The sequence below is a fragment of the Oryctolagus cuniculus genome, chromosome 9, assembly GCF_964237555.1.
Source record: "Oryctolagus cuniculus chromosome 9, mOryCun1.1, whole genome shotgun sequence".
NCBI lineage: Eukaryota > Metazoa > Chordata > Mammalia > Lagomorpha > Leporidae > Oryctolagus > Oryctolagus cuniculus.
The window spans coordinates 23,207,129-23,234,631 of record NC_091440.1 but is presented as its reverse complement, the minus strand read 5'-3'; the positions used below and the strand labels follow the sequence as shown (position 1 = coordinate 23,234,631).

General features: G+C 37.0%; 1 pseudogene; it reads left to right on the top strand.

The window, feature by feature from the left end:
• The first annotated feature begins 752 nt into the window (after positions 1-752).
• LOC103349131 (pre-mRNA 3'-end-processing factor FIP1 pseudogene) overlaps positions 753-27,503 on the top strand; it is an 85,378-nt pseudogene continuing 58,627 nt past the window's right edge.

Here is a 27,503-nt window from a genome sequence, read left to right as displayed (position 1 = left end):
TCACTTGTTAACCTGTTAACTAATAGTATGGGTCCATGTATTTACTGCTGTTGAATTTATGCAACACAGTGAGTGTTTACCAACATCCTTATTGTATCAGGGGACACGCCCATGAAAATGGACTCTTAGAAAGATGCAAAGTGTGATATTCCATTTATAGAGTACTCTTTCGGATCATCTGCATGTCTACATTGAAGAGATGGTCCATCAGAGAGGGAAAGCCGTTATGAGAGCCATCAAGGCTCAACAAAACTCTGCTAACTCATTGGGTTCTACAGTCTTGCAAAACTTCTGAGCCCTAGACATCCTCATGACTCAAAGAGGCAGAACATTTTTGTTATTAAATAAAACACATTGCTTTTAGATTAATACCTCCCATCAGGTGGAAGAAAATGTACCGTTCGAGACAATATCAATCTAAAAGATAAAATAACAGGCAGGCTCAAGACCTCGTTACTTGCAGTTCCTCTTGTCTTTTCTAGGACTTTCTAACATACAGACATGCATTTACCCCTTTCTAGCCCCTCTTTGCATTTTTGTGTGGCCGCTGATGAATGGGCCCTCTATACTCAACCTTCTTGTAGAGCTTATCTTCCAGAGGCTCGCAGACTCCAGACGGTTCTGCAGAGGAAGCCATGGCTGCAGATCTATTATCAGGGACTCCAGGAAAGAGCTCTGAGGAAGAGGAACTAGAATTGCTGCCTCCAACATTGCCCCTATCCAGCTCGAAGTAGCCGGAGTGACTGCTCATCATGCCTTTCTCTTTACGGCAGTTAACGTTACCTAATCACAGAGGGTGTGATACAGTGACAGACTCTCAACTAGGTAGGCAGGGACGAGGGTGTCCCCTCACACTATTTGGAGATGAATCTCAGGGGACTTGAGAAGAGTCAAGCAACCAGCTTCTTTGAAGGATGTTGATTTAATGTGCTAGCTCTTTTAATCAAGGGTTTCCTGTGCTGTTGTAATATGAATTTCATGCATCTTGGAGGGAAGGTTCATAAGTTTTCTATTATTTTTATTGAGTCTCAATTGGAGACTGAACTTCCACCCAAATAATCAATGAAAACCATCTTTTCTTGTTGCCTCTCCCAGGCCAATCACAAGAACTTCCCCCTTTTAATCCTGTAAAGCAAAGGTTACCTCCTTTAGGGACATCTTTCAGCACTGCCAGGAGCTCTTTTTTTTTCACATTTTCTTTCTCTGCTCTTTTCTCAACTTTATAAACCTTTTTTTTTTTCTGATTCACACATTTTTCCTTGTCTGTCCTAATTCTTCATGATCACGGGACACAAACCGGAGTGATTTGAACTGCAGGTTTGGGACTGTCACTGTAGTGTAGCAAGTAATCGTCTCCTGCAATGCCAGCATCCTATATGGGCGCTGGTCTTGTATTGGCTGTTCCACATCCCATACAGCTCCCTGCTAGTGGCCTGGGAGAAGCAGTGGAAGATGGTCCAAGCACTTGGGCTGCTGCTACCCACGTGGGAGACCTGGAAGAAGTTTCTGGCTCACGGTGGTTGTGGCCATCTGGGGAGTGAACCACTGGATGGAAGAGCTCTCTGTCTCTCTGTAATTCTCACTTTCAAATAAATAAATAAATATTTTTTCAAAAAGAACTGCAGACTTCTGTAACACCGTGATTATTTCAGTTCTGAATATTTGTTTTGATCCAAATGATAGACCTCTGAATGTACCTGAAGCCACTGAACAGTGACTATTTCTATCTCGTATTTATACTCACCAAATATTCATTTTGCTGTGTTTCCTCATGTTCTGATAATAAGTCACCTTACAACTGTGTTCTTTTATATTCATGTATAATGTCTGTGGAAACAAACACTCATCCACATTAAAGTGTCTGGAATCAAGTCCCTTCTCCTTTTTATCCAGTTTCCCACTAAATATGTTTTGAGTGACAACAGCTAATGACTGAATTATTTGGGTCCTTGTCAACCTATTGGGAGGCTTAAATGGAGTCACCCTCTCTTGGCAGATATTGGCTCAGTCCTGGTTTTTACCATCATTTGGGCAGTCAACCATCTGATGGAAGATTATCTCTCTCTCTGTGTGCCTGTGTGTGTCACTCTTCCTTTCAAATATAAAATAAAAGTAAATACATTTAAAAATTTTTGTTATTTACCTACTCAGTTTGTGGCATTTTTATGACAGGTATAGCAGATTAATATCCTTGCAATATATGTTTTAATTTGGCACTGTAGCACCCAATAGAGACTTGGTTTCCAGAGTATTGGATTTGAAAACTCCTAGTAATTTTGAAAACTTGCTCTTCAATATAACCACTTGATTATAAAGAAGAGTTTATATAAGCTGATTCTATAGGTTTATTTTGGGGACTAGAAATTTGTATGTTTTGTATATGGCTGGGCGATTATTATCAGGAACCATTATGTCAAACTCTTTTGCCACACACAGCCTTAATCCTTTTTGCTGATTACATAAGGAACAAAATTAAAGATTCTCCAGCCAAGTCATCACTTTTAAATTCTATAGCAATGTATTCCAAGGGAAATATTATACAACTTACATTTATAACCTTAAATATAGTGGTTACATTTATAAGGACAATAATAAAGTGGCATAACTAATTTTAGAATGTTTATTTAATCCAATATATCCAAAATACTGTCACTTCTATGGATAATAAATAGAAGGAATAATTTTTCTTACTTTAATCCATTAATTTTCTCTTTAAAATAACAACCCATATATTTATGGACTACACTGTGATATTTTGGTTCATGCATACACTGTAGAATAGTTCAACCAGGTTAACATATCCATCACTTCCCCAACACTTTCATGAAGAGAAAATATGAAAAATTGTTATTCTTTTTTAAAAAATATTTTATTGTTTGAAAGACAGATTTTTATACCTGCTGATTCAATCCCAAAATGCATGCAACAACTAAGGTTAGGGCAAGCCAAAGCCATGAATCTAGAATTCAACCTGGGTCCCCATATGGTAGGCAGAGACCCACCTACTTGAGCCAGCATCTGGATCTGCCAAGGTGCACAAAAACAGGAAGCTGGAATCTGAACTGGACTTGGGACTCAAGTCCAAGCACTCTGGTTTAGGATGTGTGTTTCATAAGCAGCATCTGTGACAAATGCTACCCTTAAACTTGCTATTTTTAGTGGGAATTTAGCCTACCAGTTAAGACAGCATTTAAAAAACTGCTTTATTTAAAAGGCAGAATGAAAAAGAAAGAGGGAGAGATGAAGCAACATATATATTCTGTTCTATGGTTAATTTCTCAAAAGCTTGCAAAACTGGGGATGAGCAGGGCTGAAGCCAAGGGTCAGGGACTCATCTGTGTCTACCCCATAGGTGGCAAGGACAGTAGCACTGGAATCATTGGTAGGAAGATGGATCAGAAGGTTGAGGTAGAACTCTATCTCAGGGACCCTAATATGGGATGCAGGTATCCCAAGAGATGACTTTACCTCTGCCACACAATGCACAACCCAAGATGCCACTTAAGATAACCACATTCCACAGCAGAGTCCATGCACTCAGTGCTCATACCCAACTCCTGACTCCACCCTGTTAACATGCACCCTGAGATGCAGCATCATTATCTCAAATAACTGGGTCCTTAACTTCCAAAACCGAGACCTGGATTGGGTTTTGTAAGCATTTAGGGAGTGAAACGTGATGGGAGCTCTCCTTTGTCTGTTTCTCTCTTTATGCCTCTCAATTTATTTAATTAATTAACTTACAACAATTTGCTATTCTCTTAGGAATTTATTTATTTATTTATTTATTTATTTATTTATTTGACAGATAGTTAGACAGTGAGAGAGACAGAGAGAAAGGTCTTCCTTCTGTTGGTTCACCCTGCAAATGGCCGTTACGGCTGGCGCTGTGCTGATCTGAAGCCAGGAGCCAGGTGCTTCTTCCTGGTCTCCCATGCGGGTGCAGGGTCCCAAGCACTTGGGCCATCCTCCACTGCCCTCCGGGGCCACAGCAGAGAGCTGGACTGGAAGAGGAGCAACCAGGACTAGAACCTGGTGCCCACATGGGATGCTGGTGCTGCAGGCGGAGGATTAACCAAGTGAGCCATGGCACCGGCCCCTTAGGATTTTTTAAATAAACAATGTTATTCCATTTGGGCACTTTGCAGTGTGATAGATCACCCAGACTCAATCCTTCAATATAGCTGGAACTTTTTAACCCTTGAATAGCATTTCCCCTTACCCCATCTGTCCCTTATTCTAGTCTCTGAAAATCACATTTCCACTCACTGTTCTTGTGAAATTTATTTTTAAAATTGTGTAACTAGGATACATGATGTATCCTAGGTGGTGACTTAATGACTGCCCAAATGCCTATTCCTGCAATTCTATTTAAGATAAACTTTTCTCATTACTTAACTCTTTTTTTTAAGATTTATTTATTTATTTGAAAGTCAGAGTTACACACACAGAATGAGAGGCAGAGAAGGAGAAAGAGAGAGAGAGAAAAAGAGAGAGAGAGAGAGAGAAAGAGAGAGAGGTGTTTTCCATTTGCTAGTTCACTCCCCAATTGGCCACAGGGGCTGGAGCTGTACTGATCTGAAGCCAGGAACCTGGAGTTTCTTCCGGGTCTCCCATGTGGGTGCAGGGGCCCAAGGACTTGGACCATCTTCCACTGCTTTCCCAGGCCATAGCAGAGAGCTGGATCAGAAGTAGAGAACCTGGAGGCGAACCGGCACCTATATGAGATGGCAGCACTGCAAGCAGCAGCTTTACCCGCTACACCACGGTGCCGGCCCCTCATTACTTATTCTCATAAGGATCCTGAGACAAAAGATTCCACTTTTGGTGATTCTGAAGGACTTGATAACATTTTATTTTTACACTCATCTTTATTCCTAAGCCACATTTTCAATTCAGTATTCTGGATTTGATCTTTGCTCTGAAACTGTTAATTCAATTTAGCATCTTTTTTTCTTCTCTTACAATAATAGGATTTCCAAGACCTTAAGTTTTGTCTCCTTTTTGTTTTAGGAAATCTTTTTTCAATTTATCTTTCTCCTCACAGATGTATTTGTCTCTGCTACAAATTTATGTTTTTTCTTCAATGCATTTTAGAAGCATACAAGATATCAAAAATACTGAAATAGGTAACTAGAAAAATCAAAGGTTGTTACAGGTATGGCTGGTGGCATGAACTTTGGATTTTGATTATAAATACTGCTTTACTCAGAGTAAGCGAGTTCTTTCCCTTCCTCTGTAAAAGTAAATCAAAACACTCTTCAACTTATAAGGCATAGTGGAATTAAAGGGAAAATATCATACAGAAAATTCCAAGAATATTGTTAATTTAGGTAAAATTATCTATTTCAGATTTTATCTTACCAGTTGGGCTTATGAAGCATACAAACTGGATTCATAGAATCTTATACTATTAATATGGAGTGTTTTCCTTGAAGTCAAGCAGAGATGGTGGCCCTTGGGTGGCTGTATTAGGTTCAGGTCAGTCAGTCAAGCAACTACTCATGATATTGTGCATGCATCATTGGAACAATTTATGTACACAGTGCCAGTAAATAGGATTTCACAAGTTATTTCATACAAAAAAATTAAAAGATGCACCTTCCACCAAATAGGTTACACCTTATAGGGTAAATTAAACCAATATTTTCAGCAAGTGAAAGCCTACATTTGCTAAGTAGTTTTCAACCTATGCAAGCAGGTAATAAGGTACAGTTTGCAGCAGTCAGCCAAAAATCATTTGAAGTCAGTGGATTGTTGGAAGCTGATTACAAAGCCTTGATTACTAATATTACGTGAGTTTTAGCACTGTGATATGCCTACCTAGAAGCTGCATGTTCTTAATATTACAATTAAATATGGACAATAAGAACTAAGGAGATGATATACATCTTAAATTTACATAAAATAGGCTTACTGAGTATGTTTTTATTGAAGATTTATTTTATTTATTTGAAAGACAAAGTTACAGAGGGAGAGAGAGAGAGAGAGAGAGAGAGAGAGAGAGAGAGAGAAAGGTCTTCCATCCACTGGCTCATTCCCCAGATGGCTGCAATGGCCAGAGCTGAGCCGATCTGAAGCCAGGAACCAGGAGCTTTGTTCAGGTCTCACTGACCCCCTGAGTATATTTTAAAACCACTGTTTATTTATTTCTACATAGATAATATCTTTGTGTGTGAATGTGAACTATGTTCTAGCCTCAATTAAAATAAAAATAGAGAAATTAAAAATAAAAAGGTAAAGTTTATTTATTTCCATGATATCTATCCAATACTGACTTCTTAACATAAATGCTATCTTTATAACATTACATTGTTTTCAGAACATAAAATTTATTATTTGTCATAGAAAATCAGCTCCTTGTGTTGAAAATCTCAGTTCTTTATGTTCCATATTTTGAAACTATAAATAAATGGAGTCTAGATTTTGATCTGTACATTTTAAATTGCATTGTTACCTGGTAAGAATTATCCATTTGCCTCCATTTTTCCTGATGACATGTGGCGATATAACTACAAACATCTAATCAAAAAATTCCAAATCTGCATTTAAATTGGTTTATATCAGTCATACATGTAGGATTTTTTCATCTTTGGATTAAAAGAAAGTATTTACGTACATGAGACAATTTTCTGCAAAATGATCATAATTGGTCACATTCCCCACCACAGCTCTCTAATGTAATTATAGCATTGATGGGCAAAGTGGCATAAGGACCTGCCAGTTGTACTAAAGATAAAGAAACATTTTGGGGAAGATATCAAGGTTCACCTTAAACCAGAGAGAGCAGTAACATGTAGGCTTTTGTACTACTGAAGAGTTGAAATTGTTCTTCTGGTAAACTTCCACTTCATCATGTTTCTCATCCAGGGCTGAGTGACTAGGGTATCAATTCAGATGAAACAGCCATGCCGGCATGAAGCAGGAAAGGTGATGTCAGAAAGGAATACGTACAGTGTTTGTAGTATTTCAAAAACTGAGTGAAGTCGAGGTTCCTCAGATGTGCACAGGACAGAAAAGAAATTGTTTCTCATTGGGTTCCGTATAAAGGAACTTACATAGCACCAGCACTAGCTCTTTGGAGCTAAGCAAACTCGAGATCTTGCTAGGGTTAAAAAATACAGAGATAAAAGGAGGGTGACAGTTCACAAATATAAATACTGCTTAGATGGTTCTTTTTTTTTATTCTTTTAATCTGGTGTTGTGTTAAAAGGAAACATTGAGCACTACTTAGAATAAACAAATATTCAAATCATGATTCTGCTATTAAGAAAATTTTATGTATAGCAAGAAAAATCAGAGTTTTAAATATTGAACAGTATGTTAAGGAGAAGGTGTATATTCAGAAATGCAGAATATATAGAAGTGACAAGGGTAAATATGTGCTGAAAACAGAAGGGACTTAAACATTACATTCAAAGAGGCAAAAATGTTTACATACATAATAGTTCCTGTTCCCAAGATATTGCATCTTGATCTTATAATTAATCTCCTAAAAGATTGGTTTCAAAATGTTTTCTTGGTATTAAAGTGACAGCAGTTCATTTTAGAGGATTACAAATTAACCTCCTGATGTAAGAATCCTCTCAGTTAAGTTTTAATTTCACAGGTGGTGGAGTCTAGACAGCTGCCATGGATCAGGAAACAGCCTGTCAAAGAACAAACTATTAAGCCTAACTCAAGTTCAGATTCTATGAACTCGTGGCATACGGACAGAGCTCTATTACAACATACTATTTTCCCATGGTAGTAGAAACACAGACCCCTGAGAAATCCAGGGATTCCTGTCCTCACTCTGGAAGCATTGTCTCGTCTCAGAAGTACATCAATGTAAACAATGTGATTTTGGCTGCTGCCCCTTGCATGGATAGCCACCAATCAGAGAATATTTCACATTTGAGAACATGCAAAAATCATTAGACATGACCTCTTTTTTGGTTACTTCATTCAGAACCTCTTCTGGTGCTGCCAGGGGCTTTCTCTTTCACTTAATAAACTTTCTTCACATAACTCACACTCACACACACACACACACAGAATCACTAAAACAAACAAAAGCTCAACCTCTATCTCAGAGACAACAAAGAAACACTGTCACTGTCTAGATAGGTGTGGGTGAAACTTTTTAGAGACAGATCAGATTCAATGTACAGTCTCCTTTTTCTGTTAACTCTTAACTCTTCACAGTGAAGGACAATCCAGAAGCCATAAATAAATATAAAACCTCATTTGAGATTGGAAAGCATGGCATGAAACTTCCAAAATATTATTACACGAGATACTCAACCTAAAACAATAATAATAATAATAATAATATCTTTAAGTTAATAATACAGTAAGTTTTAAAAAGGTCATTTAAAAATGTTAAACTTCATGAGTGGGTATTGTTGGTGTAGCAAGTAAAGCCACTGCTTGGGATGCCCACACCCCACATCAAAGGATCCACAGCCCCACTTCCAATCCAGGACTCTGCTAACACTCCTGGAAGTCAATTAGCAGCTGATGCTAACGTATTTGTGTTCCTGCTACCCATTCAGTGGGAAGAGGCTAGGTCAGTGGGAGTTCCATTATTGAAAGAGATTAATGCTATTCTCATAGAACAGGTTCAGGAGACTGTTTTTCTTTCTTTATTTCTTTTTTTTTCTTTTTTTTTTTTTTTGACAGGCAGAGTTAGACAGTGAGAAAGAGAGATAGACACGGAGAGAAAGGTCTTCCTTTTCTGTTGGTTCACTCCCCAAATGGCCGCCACGGTCGGCTTAGCACCAATTGGAAGCCAGGAGCCAGGTGCTTCTTCCTGGTTTCCCATGCGGGTGCAGGGCCCAAGCACCTGAGCTATCCTCTACTGCCCTCCTGGGCTACAGCAGAGAGCTAGACCGGAAGAGGAGCAACCAGGACTAGAACCCGGTGCCCTTATTGGATGCTGGCGCAGCAGGCAGAGGATTAATCAAGTGAGCCACGTGCTGGCCCCAGGAAACTGGGTTTTTATAAATGAACAAGCCTGATTCCTGAAGCTCTATGGGATCTCCTCATCAATGTGTTCTCACACAATGTGTTGACACCAGGAGATTGTCACCAGAGCTGAGCAGATGCCAGCACCATGCTTTGGAACCTCCAAAACTGTGAGCTAAATTAACTTATTTTTGATACATAACTCAGTCTCATGTATTTTGATATAGTAAAAGAAAATAGACTAATAAAAGAATAAATGTTACTATTAAGTCTAATATGTTTGCAATTATACTATTTAAATGAAAGGTGAGGGGCAGGCACTGTAGCATAGCAGGTGAAGCCATCGCCTGCCATGCCAGCATCTCATATAAGCACCGGTCCCAGTCCTGGCTGCTCTAGTTCCAATCCAGCTCTCTGCTATAGCCTGGGAAAGCAGTAGAAGATGCCCCAAGTCCTTGGGCCCCTGCACCCACATGGGAGACCCAGAAGAAGCTCCTCTCTCCTGGCTTCGGACTGGCGCAACTCTGGCCATTTTGGATCTGGGGAGTGAAACAGAAGATGGAAGATCTCTCTCGCTCTCTCCCTCTCCCTCTCCCTCTCCCTCTCCCTCTCCCTCTCCCTCTCTCTCTCTGCCTCTCATTCTCCTTCTGTATAACTCTGACTTTCAAATAAATAAATCATTAAAAAAAAAGAAAGAAATGAAAGTCGAGAGCTTCCTGCTAATGTATACTGTGGGAGACAGTGGTAACTTATCAAGTACTGGAGTCTCTGCCACCCGTAGGAGATACCTTAACAGAGTTCCTGGCTTGTGGATTGATACCTGGATCAGGACTTCAGCCAACTCAGGGAATACAGGCATTGCAAACCACAGCTTAATCCACGGCACCATAATGCCTACACCGAGAAATAGAGCTTAAATGTAATAATGCTGAAAATGTCATTGGTAAACGATTAAAGTTATACCCGACAACTAACTAAAGTTGATGTGGCCATCACAGTGAAAGAAAAGGCTTTAAAGCAAGAAATACATTAGAACTAAAGATACCATATATTATGTCGAACAGAAAAATGTGAAGTCTCTATGCAGCATCTATGTAGTAAACAGTATCTATGAAGCAATCCTATATAAATCTATTAACAGAAATAATATATTTTTTGAATTTTAAAAGTAATAGCTTTATTTAGGTTTAGTTGATATACAATAAGTGAATATAAATGTTAAAAGTAGATTTTCTGTATTAATGATTTAAAAATGGAATACTGCAAAGGCATCAGTTTTCTTCAAACTGATGAAGACAGTCAATATAACTCTAAAGAATATCTGAACATATGTAGAATTTGAAGTTGTTTCTACAACATTTATAGGATGTAGTGTAGAAGGCAAAGCACATACCAGTCAAGAAGAGACCTGAAAATCATAGAGAACAATAAGTTTGAAAAAAATTTACGGTAAATATTTTTGTCAAAAGGATACTGCATTGATAACAGCCTTTTTATTTTTTTACTTTGTTTACATGGGAAGGCACTATTAAGTCTTCAGAATTGTTTAGGGAAACTCACAAGGGTAAAAAAAAAAATTATACCATGCTCAGCACATAGAGAAATTGAAGTAGTGCAATTTTCTGGAATTAGGCTTTGTAGTAAGTCATGGAAGTTTCTTAATATCATGAGTGATATATACTATATTGTACTGAGAGCATGAAATACCAATACTTGTTAAAAATGATTTTTCCTCTTAAGATCATAATTTAAAATGTTATTCAGAGCATTCCATTCGCCATGTACAGTATCAGATATGATAAGGGGTACAGAATATTCTATTTTTTATAGCATTTGTCTGGCATTAATTTAGCAGCACTTTACTGGAGCTTCTCTACCTTCCAACTGTAGTTATCTCTGAAAGACATTATATTACTGAAAAAAAAAAACACACAAAAAAAAACAAAACAGAAATGATAATTTTATTACCACTGGCCATTTCTTAGAAATTGGCATGTATGGCAACCACTCAATTTGTTTTCATTACTTAAACTTAAACCCCAGCTCCTCCAAGGTTCCTTCCTTACTTACATTTAAGTAATTTTCTTCCATCTTTGAATTATTTTCCAATTAGCATTTTGTCAACTGGTATGTGACACTTTTGATAGCAACAAGGGACAGGTTTAAGAGAGCACATAAATAATGAAAACCATTAAGTTATTTTATGTCAGTTCTTTATTGAAAAAAAAAAAAAGCAATGTGAAGTGCCCTGTGCTTTAAACATATTTTCATTTGATCAGAAAAATAGTATATTCCTGAAAATCTAGATGTGAAATTTAAGACTAAAGAATTTTGAATGTCAGAAAATTTACTGAGAATGTCTAAATTTAGTTCAATTTTATCAATAAGATGTAAAATAAATTGAAGAAAGGTCTAAATACATAGCTGAGTGGACCTATTTATCTTACTACTACTATAATTCAGACTAAACCCATTAGCAGGCATCCCTTGGTAGCACTAGATTTAAGGTCACTCATTTTATAATCAGACCTTATAAAAATGCAAAACTCACTCAGCAGGAACAGGAGTGTGGAACAAGACTATCATCAGCAGGAAAGAGAGCTCTGGGAAGCGAATTTGATTCAACACAGGATTTGAAGTTGAAAACATACTTACCCACTCAAGAAACGGCTGATGCATAACAAGAACACTTTCCCTGTGATCTGTTTTTCACTCTGCTTTCTTTGCCCTGGCTCTCTTTACATTTCTTTGATGTTTTCCCCTGGTCCTCACCCCTATCTCTTATCTCTTATCCTCTCAGAAAGACTGGAATTTTCAAGCTTACAGGGGAAGACATAATCTACCTTAGGTTGCCGTTTAAAAGCTACAAAATTCCAGGGTTTAAATCGTATACAGAAAAGCAATCAAACACATCAACTGGAAACCATCCCTCCCTGTGAGTGAATAGACCAGTGCAAGCAGCATGCTCCACTTACTTGACCGGCAAGAGCTGTGAAACAGAGGCGATGCTGAAGCAGACTTGGAAGGGGGTTACGCCTGTACAGAAAATATTATATAGAGAGTACACACACACTTATATATACATGCAGACAAACATTTCTTTCACAGGTTAGGGAACTGTGAAGTGCTTACTCACTCTCCAAACAATAATAATTTTTCAACACAGAGAAATAATCTTAATTTGAGAAAGTTTAAATATTTTTCACATTATCAGATCTATTAAATTTATTTAGAGGTTTGGACAAGTAGACTATATTACTATAACCAGTTATTTAATTCCAGTGTAAATCAGTTACATGAACAAATAATTACTCTATTATACTGCTACCCCAATAGCCTAGGTTAACAATAAGTTTCTTTGTTTTCTATCATATTAACAATGAGCAAATAAAATTTTCCCAAGAGATGACTATTTGACATTCCTCCTTAAAATATATCATTTGACTTCTCCAAAATTTACTTTTATGAGACAATGAAATATACTCCAAAGAAGGATAAGTCATCTATAAGGATAGAGGACATCTCTTTTCAGCACTACTCAGGGAGGGTTCCATGTGGCTGTGTTCTTGATTCACAGAGTAACTTAAAGGGAAGCTATCACAATGTCTCAGTGTTCTGCAAATGAAGGAGGAGGGTGTCCTCAAATTCCTTGCAGCAGTAGTCCACCTAGGTGGCACTAACCTTGACTTCCAAAGGAAGTGGTAGATCTACAAAAGGAAAGTGATGGCACCTCATCATAAATCTGATTAGGACCCAGGTGGAGCTCCTGCCATTGTTGCCACTGTAAACACTGATGATGGCGGTGATACCTCCAGGAACACTTGCCAGAGGGCTGTGCTGCTGCCACTGGAGCTATGCCTATTTCTACCTGCATTTCCCATGAAACATTCACCAACCAGATCCAGGCAGCCTCCTGGGAGCCACTTCTGGGGGTTATTAATCCTAGAGCTGACCACCAGCCTCTCCCAAAGGCATCCTCTGTGCACTTGCCTACCATTGTTCTGTGCAATACAGACTCTCTGACAAGAACTCAGCATATGAGAGGGTTATCTATACCTCCTTAAACAGCTCAATTCACAATAGCTAAGATATGGAATCAACATATATATCCATCAACTGATGACTATATATATATATATATAATTATATCTGTAATGATGGAGTACTACTCAGTTATAAAAGAATCAAATTCTATCTTTTGCAACAAAATGAATGCAGATAGAGGCCATTATGCTTAATGAAATGAGTCAGTCCTATAAAGACAAATATTATGTTTTCTCTCCATATTGTGGTAGCTAATACAGAGAACAAAACATGTATATGAGTGAAAATCACATCTTGATATTTGATTATTATATATTGTCATATATATCCCTTATCTATACACCTAAAGGAACAGTGGCCTTTCTATTTTCTACTTGCTGAATTCTTTCTTTAGTGAAAGATTAACCTTGTGATTATAAAACAAATTGAAAGTATGTCATCACAAAAATTAAGCAAAAGACAAGAAAAGAAGGAGGGGGAAGGGTGGGAGTGAGAGCTGGAGGATGGGAAGTATCGCTATGTTTTTAAAATCGTTTATATAAAAGACATGGTATCTGGTCTCTTTATATAAATGAATTAATAAATAAACTTATTTATTTAAAATATTGTCTATTTCTCCATTGTTGTAATGTAACTATATATCAATCAGTAAACACACCTCCCAAGAGTGGACAAGTTTTTGAATACCTATTGTGTAAAAAGGAAGAAATAATCTGTAGGACAGGGAACCTGGCAGGCTCCAGAATGAATAATGGATTGACACATGTGATATGGAAACATTTATTATCACATGATTAAATCCTGGGTTTTTTGGGAGGATAGGGTGGGTAATAATTACATATAAGAACAATAAAATATTTAAATTATAATAGTAACTAACTCTAGCAACAACAAAAGCCTATTCATGAGGTTTTCAGTTAATTTTTCTCAACTTTGACTTAATCTAAATATAGTAAGATCTCACTGTTCACTTTATAAAAAATTATAATGTGGAACATGATAAGTATGTAAGATTAGTGGTTTCACAGAAAAAAATTCACCTTTCATTAGAAATATAGTTAGGGGCAAGAAAAGTTCTTAAAACTGATAAATCAATGAATAGTTCTGCAAGGTTATGCATTGGCGAATAAAGAGGCATTGAGTTTCTTTGTATCTGGGAAATATGGTTCATGATACTGGAGAAGACTAGCTAGTCATTAAAAAAAAGAGTGAAATAAAGCTCTATTTATGAAATGCATGAAGTTTGTACACCTTAAATAACAGGTTTCTGGGAAAAATAAAGAATGAAATTCATGGGGCCAGCGCTGTGGCGCAATGGTTTAACGCCTTGGCATGAAGTACGGGGCATCCCATATGGGTGCCGGTTCAAGACCTGGCTGCTCCACTTCCGATCCAGCTCTCTGCTATGGCCTGGGAAAGCAGTTGAAGAAGGCCCAAGTCCTTGGGTCCCTGCACCTGCATGGGAGACCCCATGAAAACTCCTGGCTCCTGACTGGATGGGCCAAGCTCTGGCCATTGCGGCCATCTAGGGAGTGAACCAGCGGATAGAAGACCTCTCTCTTGCTCTCTGCCTATCCTCTCTCTGTGTAACTCTGACTTTCAAATAAATAAATAAATCTTTTTTTTTTTTTTTTTAAAAAAAGAATGAAATCCTGTCTTTCACAACAAAATGGATGTAACTGGAAACCATTATACTTAGTGAAAATAAGCCAGTCCCAACAAAACAAACACTATGTGCTCCCTGATCTGTGTTATTAATAAAGTACAAAAAGAAGTAAGGTATATGAGTGAAACTGACATTTTTGAGATTTGATTACTGTTTACAGCTCTTGTCTATTGAGGAACAGTGTTTTTCTCTTCTATTTGTTGAATTATTAAAATACATTGAAAACAGATCATTGTTAAAATTAAAAGAATAAGAAAGAAAGGAGGAGAGAGAGTGAGAAGGTGAGCTGGAAGGATGGTAGTAGTATCACTATGCTCCTGAATTGGTATGTGTGAAATACATGAAATTTGTTCACCTTAAAAAAATTAAACAAACAAGCAAAAAAATACTGGAGGAGAAATGTAGGGAATCTTATTTCTGTCTAATATTTTTTAATTATTTTTGATTCTTTTATATATGTAACTTGCAAAAAGTCTTTAGCTGGCACTGTGGCAGAGCAGTTTAAGCCACCACCCTTAGCACCGGCATCCCATAGGGTGTGGGTTTGAGCACTGGCTGCTCTACTTTAGATCTAGCTCACTGCTAATGCGCCTGGGAAAACAGAGGAAGCTGGTCCAAGTGCTAGGGACCCTGCCAGTCACGTGGCAGATCTGGATGAAGTTCCTTGTTCTCGGCTTTGGCCTGCCCAGCGCTGGCTATTATGTCCTTTTGGGACTGTTCCAGGGGATGGAAGACTTCCCTCTCCCTCTCTCTGCCTCTACCTCTCTCTCCCTAACTCTGCCATTCAAATAAATAAATAAATCTTTAAAAAAGAGAAAAAAGTCTTTAGTTCAGATGTAAAATCGAAAAAATTATTTTTGATACAAGAGTCAAATACTTTGCTTTCAGATTTTTGCATATAATCACTTCATCATGTTAATTTGCTTTTATAAGTGAATATTTTTACTGTTCAGAGAACTAGAAAACAAGACAATTACCTTTGCAGAATGCCATACCATCTGATTTGAAAATATAAGTAGAAATCAAGAAGATGTGTAGTTTTATATGTATTTTATCAAAATAAGTTGAACTCTTTACTTAGTATAGAGTTAATCATATGTGTATTAAGTTAATTGAAAATAGATCTTGGTATAAAATAAGAATGGGAATAGGAGAGGGAGGAGGGAGAGGGGTGGGGATGTGGGTGGGAGGGCAGGTATGGTGGGAAGAATGACTGTATTCTTAGAGTTGTATTTATGAAAAACCTAAAGTGTGTTTTCCTTAAATAAAAAGTTTCTGGTGAAAAGAAAAGACACACAAAAATTTTTAAAAAGTTTTTAAAAGATAAAAGAATGAGAAAAATTAAAAAGGCTATAATAGGAAAAACACAAATAATTAGGTATCTTTTCTTTTGAGTAATTTTTATGACATTTTAATTTACATAACAATTATATAGATAGATTCAGAGATAAAGGTGTTTTTTTTTTTTTAATTTGACAGGTAGAGTTATAGACAGTGAGAGAGAGAGAGAGAGAGAGAGAAAGAAAGGTCTTCCTTCTGTTGGTTCACCCCCCAAATGCCCACCACAGCCGGCCGGAAGCCAGGAGCCAGGTGCCTCCTCCTGGTCTCCCATGTGGGTGCAGGGGCCCAAGCACTTGGGCCATCCTCCACTGCCCTCCTTGGCCACAGCAGAGAGCTGGACTGGAAGAGGAGCAACCGGGACTAGAACTCAGGGCCCATATGGGATGCCGGCGCCACAGATGCAGGATTAACCAAGTGAGCCATGGCACTAGCCCCCAAAAGTATTCATTAAAAACTGTGTGTCTATGCCAACTGTCTCTCTATAAAACTATTTAAGACGAGAAGCATGATTAAACTGTCAGAATGATACAACTATTAGAAATCTAAAACAAATGCACTGTATTACTAGCAATTAACAAGCAGTGTTTTCATTGAATTACGTAGAAAACACACACATATTTAAATACACGAGAATTCATAAATATAAATACCAAAATTGAGGGCTGGGAGTCTACGGGACTAAATATAAAAATGATTTTCAAACCAATGCGTCTAATGATTGATAAATAAAGTGATCATTATAATGCCTTAATATATGATTAAACTTGTAAAATTGCTCGTTAAATATATAGCTGGAAATATTTTCTAGTCATCTCTCTAGGTGCTTCTGTAGTTTTCCTGGCAAGAGTAGAAAATGTCCCTCTCAAAATGTGACTGGATTTTCTTCTCCCCATCAGTGTCTTCCATAACTAGCCAGGAAAGACAAAGATTGTAAAGTGGTAATATAATACACAACTCCCTCAGAATCTTGCCTGACTTCAAAATGAAATGGTATGACTTATAATTCAAAGCGATGTTTTTTTCTCCTCAAATGTTTTGGCTATTTGATTAATTAACAGAGCAAGTAAGTTCTTATTAGACTGGCTATAGAGAGAGACCAGGGCAGTAATAGACCACTGAGTCCCAATGTGACAACTGTGTTTGTGTATTGGAGAAAATCAGAGGCAGGAAGCATCCTGAAAACTGGCTGTTGAACTTTTGACTTAGGAAGTAAGAATGCTTCTATCCTGTTTAATGGGCTTGAAGTTTCAATCCAGCAGAGAGATAGCAGCATCCTGTGGTCAGTTGAATGGACTCACGCTGTGTACTTTGTGCAAGAAATCCTTTCATTTCTCTGGAGTATTCTTTACCCACATGAAGGGAAACAATCAAATCTTTAGAAGTCAGTTGCTATTGAGGAACATTAATACATAAAATGGACATTTCTACAGTTTTGCTCATTTTATTTCATTTTATATATAATTCAAAAGATGGATAAAGCATTTTATTTTAATAGAATCATTGTCAGAATTGGATGCTTGTGGCATAAACGATTATATTGTATTTTTTGTGGAGATGTTGAATATTTCATTTAAAGTAATTTGTTTTTGGTGTCTCCAGATATAAATATGAAGATTTATGACAGATACTCCGGCAAACATATAAATTTACTGGCCCTGCAGAATTATGATATACTATCTTTTTTTGAGAAAGTAGTATGAAAGAATATGTAAAAGAATCATAATTCTTCCACTCTACTATTGCTTATTTCTATTGTTTGTTAATAACATTTATTTTTTACATTTTATTTAATTAGACCCCAAACTACATAATATGTTCAAATTCTCTTTATTAACTTAAATTCAAATAGATATTGACATGTAATTTGGTACTACATTTTGATTCTTTTCTTGTGCTTTAACTTTTTAATTGATAGAGTTAAAAAGAAATACAATAATGAGAAGAAAATTATTTTAAAAATAACAGAGAATAAATATTAACTTCTTCCCAGTTCCACATGGCATAGGCATTCCCAGATTACTTCTTACTTATATGAGATAATTTCTCCCCAAATGTCTTCATATCTCTGCTAAGCATGGATGCATTCATTGATTTAATCAGTAAATATCCTTGACTAATTGCCAACCAGGCATCAAACATTTGGGTCTCTATTCTTAGATCAGGATTCAGATTTAATATCAATGTTACCACATTCATATTGTATCAATTAATTGCAAACATATATATTATTTTGTCAAAAGAAACTTTGTTTTTAATCATTAAATTTCAGAGCATGATTTATAGTATTTTAAACTGTTAGAAACAATGGAAATTATAGTGATATAAAATTAGAATGATTGTATGAATAATATATGGTCGGATGAAAACAAAAAGGGAAAAGTAACAACTGTACTAGAAAAATTCAAATGTTTCAACTTTTAGAACATCGCCTCAAAAGTCACACAATGCCAGCCTGTCACCTGCCATTAGTTAATGAGTCACTCAGGCCAACCCACATTCAAGGACAGGTAATTAGACTCCCATCATGATAGATAGAGTATCATTTGATTTACCAACTATTTTTGAACAGAGTTCACTTGCTGTCTGTGAATTATTTACATCTCGCCACATTTTTCTTTCCTTTTTATTTATAATTTTAAACTTGAAAAACAAAATTGGAGATAGAAATATGTTCCCGTATATCCATCACCCCATTTCTCTGGTTAGCATCTGATGTTAATGTACTTGCCACAACTGATGGAACATACTCAGCTTCCTCTATCTATTTTATCCAAATTTCTTTTAAGCTTCCATCTCTCCTAACCTCTAATAAACATCCTGTGCTGAGTGATTTTTTTTAAAAATTTTTCACCATTCATATAAGGGAAAATATGCGGTACTTGTCTTTTCTATGCACTGTCTTATTTCACTCTTCTTGGTATCCTCCAGTTCCATATACTTTGCTACAAACGACATTTTTATATATATCAATTCTTTTTTATATATGAATAGTATTCCATTGTGTATATACAACACACACAAACACACACACACACACACATACACATATATAAATCCATTCATCAGATGATGAACACCTGGATTGATTCTATATTTTGGCTATTTATGGGGAGTACTGCTATAACCATGGTGAAAAAGTGTCTTTTTTATATAATTTCATGTCTTTTAAGGATATACCCATTGGTGGGATTGCTGAATCATTAAAGTTCCATATGAGCTTTTTTTAAGGAAAATTTCCATACATTTTACACAGTGGCTATGTTAATTTATATTTACACCAATAGTGTAATAGACTTCCTTTTTGTCCACTGGTATTTGTTACTCTGTCACTTAGGTAATCCACATTTTTACAGGGGTAGGTGAAATCTCACCTTGATTTGCATTTTGCTGATGGCCAATGGTATTGAGCAATTTTTATAAAAATATTTATTGGTTATTTATATTTGAGAACTGTCTGTTTAGATATTTCAACCATTTATTAACTAGACCGTTTCTTTTTATTGTTTTTGAGTTTTTTGAGTTGCTGATATATCTGCATATTAATCCATTGTTGGATAGGCATCTTGCAAGTTTGTGTCCCATTCTGTTGTTTGTCTTCACCATTTGAATATTTCATTTGCTGTACAGAATCTTCTGAGTTTGACAGATTCCTGTTTGTCAGATTTTGGTTTATTTGCCTGTGGTTTTGGGATCCTATCCAAAAAATCAACACCTACAGTATGTGAGCTCTAGGGATCTAATTCTGTTCTTCTACATATATTTGTCCTCTTTGCCAGCAACAATTATGGAAAAGGCTCTCTTCTATCTAATGTATGTTTTGGGCATCTTTGCCAAAAAGCACTTGAATGTGTGATGGTGAGTTAATTACTGGTCTCTCTATTCTGTTTCACTGATTTATCTTCCTGTTTTTATGCCACTACCTTGCTGTTTTAATTACTATAGATTTGAAGTATATTTTTAAATCAGGTATTGTATGCTTCCAGCTTAATGTTTTTCTCCATGTCCCCCCTTTTAAAAAATCAAACAAAATGGTTTATTTTTATTTATTTATTTAAAAGACAGAGTTACAGAGAGAGATAGAGACACACACACACAGAGAGAGGTCCTCCATCTGCTGGTTTACTCCCTAAGTGGCCGCAATGGCCGGAGCTAAGTGGATCCAAAGTCAGGAACCAGGAGCAACTTTGAAGTCTCCCACATGGGAGCCAGGGGCCCAAAGACTTGGACCATCTTCTACTGCTTTCCCAGGCCATAGCAGAGAGCTGGATCAGAAGAGGTGCAGTCAGGATTAGAACTGACATCCTTATGGGATGCGATGCTTCAGGCCAGGGTTTTAACCCACTGCGCTATAGCGTCGGCCCCTTCTGTATCCCTTTAACTATTCTGGGTATTTTGATATTCCATGCAGTTTTTTTTTTTCTAATTCTGTAAGCACCCTATTGTTTACTGCAAACAATGTAAATTAAAAAAAATTTACAAATTTTACAAGTATCTGTAAAATGATCATTTTGATGGGGACTACATTGAATCTGTACATCATTTAAAGTAATATACAAATTTTGATTATACTAATTCTTCCAAGGAATATCTTTCCATTATTTTTTATGTGTGTGTGGTCCACATTTTTCCACACTCATTCCCTCAAAAGATCCTCAGAAACCTCATCTATCACATCGTTAGTCTCAAGTTTTTTACTTCAGGATCCTTTCATCTACTTAAGATTCAGGGACGGATGAGGCTCACTGAGTGCCATATTTGGACACTGTTCCTCCCATGCATGTATCTTAGTGGCTGTCCTGTTAAGGTAGCCATTGTGATCTGTACATCCAACAGTGGGATCCATACAAAGCAATCACCATGATACACCCATTCTAAAGGGAGTATAAGTGCTACTGGCCAGTAGCAACTCAGAAATCCATCAGAGTACATGTCAGTAGTGTGTTAATAGGGCTCAATCTTCATGTCTGGGAGTGAAATTTGGCCCTGCTGTTTTGTATTGTATATTTTAGAATCTTTGACTTAGTTTTCCTTTAACATAAAATGTTGCCTAAGTTAGCAACTGAGTAATTTTTTTCAGTGTTCTTCCAGTCTATGGTATTTTGGAGGTCAAACGTATCTTTACATTTCGTACTATCATGTCCCTTTTTGTCCCAAGCACAACTTCCATAAATAATCTATGAGTGTTCTGTAAATTTTGATGTTCCTCCATTATTTATTTCTCAGAAACTTTTGAATTAGTAGAATACAAAACATACTATTAGAAGAGTATAAAGCACACTGTTACAATCTTTATGTGTCTATTGCCTGTTTAAATGTCTATAAGACAAAGAAAAATATTAAAGTGGAAGCTCAGTGAGGTATCACCTCACCCTTGTTAGAATGGCTGTCATCCAAATAAATAAATAAATTAATTAAATGTTGACCAGCACGCGGACCAAAAGTACCACTGACATTGGAACACAAAGTAGTATAAGCATTGTAGAAGACAGTTTGGAGAGTCCTCAGAAAACTAAAAGTGAATCTGCCATATGACCCAGCTATCCCACTCCTGAGGATATACCTGACGGAAATGAAATAAGTATTGGAAAGAGTTACCTGTACTCCCATGTTTATAGTAGCTGAATTCAAAATATTTTGGATATTGAAATAACCTAGATGTTTGGCTGGCGCTGTGGCTCACTAGGCTAATCCTCCGCCTGCGGCGCCGGCACCCTGGGTTCTAGTCCCGGTTGGGGCGCCGGATTCTGTCCCGGTTGCTGCTCTTCCAGGCCAGCTCTCTGCTGTGGCCCGGGAGTGCAGTGGAGGATGGCCCAGGGCCTTGGGCCCTGCACCCCATGGGAGACCAGGATAAGTACCTGGCTCCTGCCTTTGGATCAGCGCAGTGCACCAACTGCAATGCACCGGCCGTAACGGCCACTTCGGGGGTGAACCAACGGAAAAGGAAGACCTTTCTCTCTGTCTCTCTCTCTCTCACTGTCTAACTCTGCCTGTAAAAAAAAAAAAAAAAATAACCTAGATGTTCATCAACTGCTGATTGGATGAAGAAAATGTGGTATGTATACACTGTGGAATACTCCTGAACCATAGAAAAGAATGAAGTACTGAATTTTGCAACAAAATGGATGGAACTGGAGATCATTATACTTACGGAAATAAGCCAGATTCAAAAAGCCAAATATCACATGTTCTGACATGTGGTAGTTAACATACAGAGATTAAAAAAAAATAATGTATTTAATGAAATTCACATCCTTGGATTTGATTATTGTTTATAACCCTTGGCTATATTCCTGATGAACAGCAGTCTTTCTATTAGCTTGTAGAGCTCTTTACTTAGTGGGGCATTAAGCCCTTGACTATAAAGTAAATAAAAAAATATTCGTGGGCTTTTGCCAAGGGGGTAGATTCACATGCTTCATTTTTATCTGTAGTATGTGTTTTTGTACTAAAAAGTGGATGTGATCGGAAGCTACTTCTTAATTGTGAATCAAATGCTACAAGGAAAGAGTAAGAATGAAAAAGTTTTATTTTTGAATCTAGTGGGTCTTGTTTTCCTTATATTTAGTAATAGTTACTAGAGCTTATTCAAAAGGAATATTACAAGAGCTAATACATACAATAGCTTATCATGTATCTGATGATACTCATAGGCAATTGATTATATCAGTGATAATTTATTATAACATACTTACTTGCATATATGTTCATTATTATGCTTTTTCATTATTATGCTTTTTCTCCACTTTAAGTTTTTTTTTTTCTTCTGTTTCTCAGTGTAGCTTCCTTTTCTGGTATTGTTGATTTCCTGAATTATTTTGTAATTCTTGATTTCTAGCTAAGAAGCAATATTCTTCTGCAAGATAATTATATTTTAAATAAGTTTTATTGGGACTAGCACTGTGGCCTAGCAGGTAAAGGTGCTGCCTGCAGTGCCAGCATCCCCTATGGGCACCGGTTTGAGTCCCAGCTGTTCCAGCTCTCTGCTGTGGCCTGGGATAGCAGTAGAAGATGGTCCAAGCCCTTGGGCCCCTGAACCCACGTGAGAGATCTGGAAGAAGCTCCTGGCTCCTGGCTTCGAATTGGTGCAGCTCCGGCCATTGTGGCCATCTGGGGAGTGAACCAGCAGATGAAAGACCTCTTTTTCTCTCTCTGCCTCTCCTCTCTCTGTGTAACTCTGACATTCAAATAAATAAATAAATCTTTTAAAAAATAGTGTGATCTAAAATGGGAATTCCAAGGGAAATAAAGCTGGGTTTTCTTTGTATTAACTTATATATGGAGCTATAATTATGGAAGGCATATTTCTTTGATCATTATAACAGTCAAATATTTACTTAAAACTTTATCCTATTTCTTTCTCAGACATGAAAATTCATCTTCAACCAGGACAATAGTGCTATTTATTTTCCATGCTGATCTTAGAATATCTGTACAAATTAAAAGCAGGAGACAGGCAATTTGCAATTAGAAATGAACTTACAGATCAGTTTTTTTTTTTTTTTAAACAAATTGGTCCTAAGATTGTGTTAATGATTTTGATTCCTTTTCCTGTTTGTAACTTATTTGAATTCTTTATTGATAATTTCCACATTAAGATTATTTATTAGTCAACTTATTTTATGTCTGAATCTACTGATATTTTCATGTTTCCAATTTTGCTATGTTAAGGTAAACTAAAATGGAGATGATGTCTGAGGAATGCCTGAGCAGGAAGATAGTTATATTTCATGAGTAGCCTAAGCGTTTCATGATTTGCAAACATAAGCAAAACTTAACAGATTATATTTTATAAATGCCTTTAAAAAACAAATAAATGTAAGGTTAAACAATCAGAAGCTGAAAAATAACAAATAGATCTGTGTTTAGGGAATTTCCAGCAGGATAGACAACATTGGGCAAATGTACAATTGTAAGCAATAATATTTTTGGTTTCTGGGTTTGTTCTATCAAACCTCCCCTTGCATTTCCTTGGCAGAGCTCCTTAAACATTTCAGATTTGAGGTTGCCCAATTTATAAACTGCTGTTTTTTTCTAATTAACATTTTATTGTGCCTTTGTGGTGTAAATTTTACATAAGTTAGTTTGAGGCACGCAGGAAACAGGTGCCAAGACTGAATGGGTAGTGCAAACCATTCCTCAGGGGCTCCTGTCAAGTGTAAATTGAGAGGAAGCAACAGTAGCCAGGGAGAGTCTCTGAATATGATTCATGTCACAAAGAAGGAAGGAAGAAAGATAGATCATGCAAAACTTCAGACTGCAAATAGCCTAAAGGAGAGGTCCAGCACAAAGATTACCCATTCTAAGAGTCTTGTCTTGGATAGGAAGGAGGTCAGTTTTAGTACCTCCACCATCCCCAGTCATTGGCCTATAGCAGCCCTGAGACATCATGACCTTGAATTGAGTCTTGCAATGGAGCCTGAAGTCACAGCATCAGGGGCGGGCGGTCTGCTAATTTCACGCCACACAGCCATTTCTCTCTGCAAGAGAGATCTGAGCAGCGTACACTCTGTTCTCTGCTGTGGCACATTTTAGAAATACTCAAATATTTTTGGACTGCGGATATTATTTTCAAATAGAGGTAAATACTTAAAACATTTCTTCTACTATTCTTTAAGGAACATAATAGTAAACTTGAGATGTATCAGTTGCATTGAAATAAAAATAGGAGGCAGTATTAAGTTAATTGGTTTTAATCCCCATGAAACAGATTGTACACAACCAGATATTTGGAATTCTTGTCTAATTAATGCCAGTGGAGAAAACATTTTCTCATGTCTACGTAGTAGTAGAAAGAAGACACAGTTAAATCCTGTAGTGTTGTACTGATGATGTTAATTCAACTGAACACTGATGAAAACCATAGCTTCATCCCCTCCATTCTAATTTGAACACCGAACAAACATTTCCATTCTGTATTTTCCCTCACTGATTACTCACAGAATACAAAATTACCTACTTTGCACCAGTATGTACACATTGCTAAAACATAGATAAAGATGTTTAAATAGTTTCTAAATTGAGATGCAGAATTGTTTTTGCCTTGCTTAATGTTTAGGAAATTTTTCAATGCCTTTTCTACATTTTTTTAAACTGATAACAATTTAAGAAGCTTAGCTCCTGGCAGGAAGCAAAACAGTGTACTTCTATTTTAGGGTGGGGTATTTTTTTACATCATTGAAATTTAACTGTTGAGATTGCATTTTGCTGTGCTATTTTTTTCAGTGTTCTACTTAGTGTTTGAATTGCTTGCCCTAGATATGTAAAATTTACATTTATACTTCCAAAATTACAGCTTCCTATTCAAATTAATATAAAGGCTGCCTAGCTTCATTTCCCTCTGCATATGCACTACAGCTCAACCTTGTAAAAGCATTCCATAGTGCATAGATAAGTATAGCTAAATGATGATAAAAGTTAAATACCTTAATGAACACACCAACAATCCAGAAGTTATGTGCACTCAAATTATAGCTTAAAATTACATAAAGCAATACTCAATAGAACTAAAAAATAAAAATTAAATCCATGACCACTGCTTGATACTTTTATTCCTTACTGAAATAGTCAAGTACTGAAAGAGTGTGCACACAATACATATGTGTGCAGAGAATCTTGAAAATCCTATCGGAATGTTGATGTGCTGCTAAGAGTCCTAAGTCAATGTGGAAATACAAAGATATAATCACAATTAAATATCCCAAGGGGTTATTTGGATTTACTGGAAGAAATACTGAATTGACACTCAACTACAAGTTTATAGTCATTTTATTCTCTTGCCAAGAGACTGCAATTCTCATAGTAGCTGGTGAAGGAACCCTCATTACACAGATAGGCAAGGATGCTACTGTGAGGCAGTGCAGGAAAGAAAGGAGGTTTGCTGTGATCAAGTGATCCACTAAGGCATGCCTGGAGCTCATATGCTCAATTTTAGCTGTAAATTCACACACAGCTGTAATAGTCAATGCATAAAGAAATGGAGGTAGCCTGTGGTTTAGAGTGCGCAGGTCATGTACCTCAGTACTCTCATGAAGTGTTCCACCTAGATGAGAGCACTAGCCAAGGCTGAGAGAAAACTAGAATAAATGGTGGAAGAATGGGATGATGAATTTTAGTTATGACCTCGAGATCTGTTGAAATGGTGCTACCATTTGATTCAGAAATGTCATCTTGCAAGTTTCTTAGAAACAAGACTAGCCCTAATCCTACTTATAGATGCTACCAAGCAAATTGGTTTATGTGAGGCAAAGTGGAGATTAAGTATCAAGTTTGGTTCAGATCTATTCCTCTGAACTGATGTATGCATTCCTCAGTTGCTGATGATCCACCATGTGTCTCTCCAGATGACTTGTTCTTGATTATAGGCAATTGTCTCAGTCAAGGTCAGAGTCTCTCTGAGGTGCCCTGTACCTAGTGATTGTCTAATGTTGTGATATAAACACCAACTAACTCCATTTCCTCCAGTTAGAAACTGCTCAGAGACATCATTGCATTTCAAAGCTTTTCACAGAAAGGTATGGGGAACTTAGAAATTTAAACCAATAGGGTAAAAGAATATTGAGTGATTTACTGTGAAAACACCATACATGGATTTCAAAAATATTTTTAACCAAAAATATAATTATGTTGTAATTCAATTTTCACATTTTTGATGTACACTCATATAATATCATTTTGAGTAATCGATTATATTGATAAAATATTTTCATTTTTCTGAGAAGTCGAGTAGCCTGACATAAAAGCATACTATAGGGGCCAGCATTACGGTGTAGTGGGTTAAGCCACCGCCTGTGATGTGGGTATCCTCTATGGGTACCAGATTCAGTCCTGGCGACTCCACTTATGATCCAGCTCTCTGCTAATGCACCCAGAAAAGCAACGGAGGATGGCTCAAATCCTTGGGCCCCTAAACCTCTATGGGAGACCTGGACAAAGTTCCTGGCTCCTGGGTTCTGTCTGGCTCAGCCCTGGTCATTGTGGCCATTTGAGTAGTGAACAAGCAGTGGAACTCATAGAAGATTTTGGCAAAGTAGCAGGGTATAAAATCAATGCACAAAAATCAGTCAGGAAAGTGAAGAGGCAACCGACAGAATGGGAAAATATATTTGCAAACTATGCAACAGATAAAGGGTTGATAACCAGAATCTACAAAGAGATCAAGAAACTCCACAAAAACAAAACCAACAACCCAATTAAGAGATGGGCCAAGGACTTCAATAAAAATTTTACAAAAGAGGAAATCCAAATGGCCAACAGACACATGAAAAAATGTTCAAGATCACTAGCCATCAGGGAAATGCAAATCAAAACCACAATGAGGTTTCACCTCACCCTGGTTAGAATGGCTCACATTCAGAAATCTACCAACAACAGATGCTGGCGAGGATGTGGGGAAAAAGGGAGACTAAACCACTGTTGGTTGGAATGCAAATTGGTTAAGCCACTTTGGAAGTCAGTCTGGAGATTCCTCAGAAACCTGAAGATAACCCTGCCATTCAACCCAGCC